The sequence below is a fragment of the Oryctolagus cuniculus genome, chromosome X (genome assembly GCF_051225735.1).
Source record: "Oryctolagus cuniculus isolate XC-2025 breed Fujian yellow rabbit chromosome X, ASM5122573v1, whole genome shotgun sequence".
In the NCBI taxonomy this organism is placed as follows: Eukaryota; Metazoa; Chordata; class Mammalia; order Lagomorpha; family Leporidae; genus Oryctolagus; species Oryctolagus cuniculus.
In genome coordinates this window covers 27333969-27338601 of record NC_142888.1, presented here as the reverse complement: position 1 = coordinate 27338601, position 4633 = coordinate 27333969, and the positions used below count along the sequence as shown (strand labels likewise).

The 4633-nt window shown below is 45.4% G+C and overlaps 1 pseudogene; it reads left to right on the top strand.

Moving 5' to 3' along the window:
* Window positions 1-894: 894 nt before the first annotated feature.
* Window positions 895-2286, top strand: LOC100344097 (microfibrillar-associated protein 3-like pseudogene; annotated as a pseudogene).
* The last annotated feature ends 2347 nt before the right edge of the window (window positions 2287-4633 follow it).

The window sequence follows — 4633 nt, the reverse complement described above, 5'->3', positions numbered from 1 at the left end:
ATTTACAAGGATAGGAAGAAAGGATGTTCTTCAACTACAATGGAACAAAATTAGAAATAAAGGACAGGACATTTTGGAAACCTGCAAATGCATGAGAATTAAACATCACGCTCCTAAATAATCAAGCAAAGAAGAAATCAAAAGATAAATTTTAAATATTTTGTGACAAATGTAAATAAAGATGCAACAAGGATGCAGCTAAATTAGCACCAATAAATTTTATAATTATAAATGTTATATTAAAAAAGAATTTTTTTACAGATATAAAAAAAGATCTTAAAATTCACATAGAATCTCAAGGGACCCAAATAGGCAAAACAATCTTGAGAATGAACAAACGTGGAGGACTTAATAAAACACTATAGTAATCAAAACAATGTGGTCCTGGCATAAGAATAAACATATAGACCAACTGAATAGAATCAAGAGTCCAGAAAAAAACCCTCATCTATATGATCAATGGATTTTTGATAAGGGTGCCAAGACCACTCAATGAGGAAAGGACACCATTGTAACAGATGGTGTCAAGAAAACTGGATATCCATATGCAAAGGAATGTAGGTGGACCCTTACCTTACACAATATACAAAAATTGACTCAAAATGGATCAAGACCTAAACGTATAGAACTAAGATTGTAAAACTGCAAACAGTTCATTATGCCTGGAGCAAAGAGCATGCCTGGAATAGGGAACTGTGGAGAGGTAAGGTAAAAGCAAACAGGAGCCAAATCTCCTAGGAATTTGACCTTGACCTTAAAAGTTAGGGGAGACTCTGGACCTCTGCCTTGCAGCCCGCACCACTGCGAGACACCAGCAGAGATGGGTTGCTGGCAGCAGGCTTTGTCAGGCATCGGGTGCAGAGTTGGGGAGCAGCAGCAGCTATCCCACTGGCCATGGCGAGGGGTGCATGGCGATCCTCTGAGTGGCACGGTGGTGCTAGATTCTTAATCAAGTACCAGCTCTGTGGATCCAAGACAGGTTTGTCCCATGGCCTGCTCTGGACAGTGTGTTGTCTGGTAGAATATTCCATTGGCAAACCATTTCTCTAATGCCTTACAGAGCAAACTAAGAAGAGGGGTTGGTTGAAGAGCCATCTGAAAGTGTGCTGTCTACATTCTGTGCCCTTTTTAATCCTAGTATCCACTCTAGCCACTGCTGGAGTGTGACGAACAGCACTTTAAATGGCACTGACATGGTCTTGGGCTCCGTGCCCACAATCACAGCCAGAACTGACCACATCATAGTCAAGGAAGAGAACAGTGCCTTGATTCACTGTAGTGTTTGTGGCATCCCTGACCCGCAGTTCAAGTGGTATAAGTGCATGGGCAAGCTGCTGAAAGAAGAAAAGAAGGAAAGAGGAGGAGGGAAATGGCCAGTGCATGACAGTGGGCTCCTGAGCATCACCAAGGCATCTTTCTCAGATGGAGGTAAATACACGTGTGTGGTTTCCAACATCTATGGCAGTGTGAACAACACAGTGACCCTGAGAGCCATCTTTACCTCTGGAGACATGGGCGTCCACTACATGGTTGTCTGCCTTGTGGCCTTCACCATTATCATGGTCCTCAACATCACCCGCCTGTGCATGATGAGCAGCCACCTGAAGAAGACTGAGAAAGCCATCAACCAGTTCTTTAGGACAGAAGGCGCAGAGCAGCTGCAGAAGGCATTTGAGATCGCCAAGTGGATCCCCATCATCACCTCAGCCAAAACTCTATAGAGTTTGCCAAAGTCACCCAGTTCAAAACCATGGAGTTTGCCCGCTATATTGAAAAGCCTGCCAGGAGTGCGCCTCTACCTCCTCTCATTGTGAACTGCAGGACGATCATGGAGATCATGGAAGTGGTGAGGCTGGAGGAGCAGGGGCAGAACTTTGTGAGGCATACTCCCGAAGGCCGGGAGGCTGCAGACAGGGGTGAGGTCTACACGATCCCCAACTCTCTGAAGCGAAGTGACTCTCCCACCGCCAACTCAGATGCCTCGTCCCTGCACGAACAGCCTCAGCAGATGGCCATTAAGGTGCCCATTCACCCACAGTCCAAAAAGGATCACGTGGACGAGCAGAATTTGAAGTGAAAGATGAAGAGGAGACAGAACCATTAGCTGAACGTGCCCCAGACACTGCAGAACCTTCTACGGATATAACATCCACAGAACTAACGTCTGAAGAGCTGACCCCTGTTGAGGTATCAGACCGAGGACTGCCACCACCTCACCTGGAGACTCCAGAGCCAGCAGTGACACGTGACAAAAACACCTGCATTATTTACAAAAGCCATGTCTAACATCAATTCCCAAAAGCTATGCATATCAAGAAAATCAGGGACTGCTCCTTGTAATACAGATGTAGTACGCACTGGCTGCTAAGCCTTACCAGGAGACTCTCATCCCTTAGGAGGAGTGATGCCATTTAATAAGGGCAAACACCTGTGTACAGTGTATGCGACTGGAATTTCCGCAGTAGGAAAGGATGCAAGCAACATCAGGGTGAGAATTGGTCATGTCGGACCGAAGGTGTCTGTCCATACGATGTGAATATCAGAGGCCATTCTCTGCCGAATCCCTTAATTGGTGTTGCCCTTTTGCCAAAGAGTACCCTACTGTAAGATATCCTGAGTTAAGAGCCCTGTCCAATGCACAGTGCATTGCTTTTCCTTTAAAAAATTATAGGTCTGCTACAATAGCAAATGCACGTACTTGGGTTTGTTGCACTTTCTTCTCAGTTTTAATTACTCTCAGTGTTCCTTTATAACAGAGTAATTGTCATTATACTAATGCCAATTGCTCTTTGTAAGTGAGTCCTCTTTGCCACCTTTGTCCGCATCTTTCCCTAGCACATTTACCCGCAGGCCTCCGTGTTTTCCACCAGTACCAGGGCTGATAGCTACAGGTCGTTTGTAATGTTCCAAACTAGTTTTCTAGGCTCATTTTTTTTTCATTCCCCAGGCCTATTTTCATGCATTGCTTTTGTTTGTTTGTTTGTTTCCAATGAAGCTGCTGTTATGGAACTGAGAAAAACTTTGCCCCCAGAATAGCACTTTAATAGTCAAATAAAAATGTATTTACTTATCCAAAAAAAAAGTTAGGAGAAATTACTTAAGGGATTTTGGATGAATTGAAGAGGAGTGACAGATAATTTGAACTTCAGAATTCATGTAGAATTCATGAAAGCAACGAAGAGGGTGAACTAGAGGAGTCTAGAAAACCACAAGAAGGCTCTGGCTAGTTGCGCTGGGGAGTAAGGCAAGCCTGGTCAAAGGCAGTGGCGAAGGAGGAGGGGGAAGAGACCATGAGTATAAAAAAAGGAGAACCTCCAACACTCGAAGGCCGATAGCTGTTTGACATGAGGGAGAGAGACTGCTCTAGCAGCCAATCATTCCTTCATCCACTCATTTAATATGTGCCTGTTGAGTATACACCCATACCAAACATGTTGTTCTAGAATGATCTCCAGGCTTAGGTTAACTCCCCAGAAGCAGTTGAGGATTCCGTTGCTAGTGAATGAATAAGAGCTTGCTCTCCAGCAAGGCCAGGAAGGGAGTGGGGCTGGGAAGGAGGCAAGCAAGGGGACTACGTCAGAGGGCAACTGCCTCCGGATCCTGCAGAACTCTGGAGTGTGACTCACACCATGGAAGTGCCCAGACCTGAGATAAGAGAACTGGGCTTTGCTGCTCCGAGGTGGAATTCCCACAGGGGACACGTTCTAAGATGTGTCTTAACTCAGAACCTGTTTGCCGTCTTGTCTTCAATCTAGTGAGAGACGCTTCCACCTTGTTGTGTGATTTCCTCTTACCTCCATTCCAAACTCCTCCTTTGTTAATACTCATTATTGCTCTTTCAAGTTCTCTGCTCTACCACTCTGTTTAGCTCAGGCATAGTCACTCACACTCTCCATAGACATTGATGGAGGGCTTGCACTGTGCCAGTCACTTAATCAGGAGCTAGATGTATAAGAAAAACTCAGGACAAATAAGGCTCAAACCCTTGCCTGGCTCTAGTCTCTGATGGCACCATGATGTTAGAGAAAGGAATAATCTTATGTACTCATATAGACAGAGCCCCCTTATTTGTTGACAAGCTTGGACCATTTCATATAACCTCTCTAAACTTCAGTTTTCTTAATCTGTAAAATGAGAATACCAATTCTTCCCAATAATATCTATCTCCTAAGGCTTCTATAGACACTAAATAGTGTATGTAAAATATCTAGCACAGTGTCTGGTATAATCAAAGTACCCAGAAAGAAGTTTTGGTCATTGTTGTGGGGAGCAACTCGGACTAGACTAGGTTACTGGAATTAAGACTTATTCTATGCATCTGCTCTCCCACAATATGGCGCTGAGAAGGGAAACAGCTTCTACACAGCTGCCTCCAGTTCAACCAATAAACTGTAGGACCTGCTCCTGATTGGAGGAGAGCAGCGTACTCGGCGTGTGGGCAGCCGAGTTGGGATTGGCGGAGGAGGACTATAAAGGAGGAGAGAGACGGCATGCACCAGGAACATCTAAGGGGAACATCTGAGGGAACACCTGTGCAGCCCCCGAGAGAGCCGGCCGGCGGTGTGCCGCTCCCCCGCGGAATTGGGGAATGTGGCAGGGGGAACCGCCCTTCCACAGAGGTGGAAGGGACGGT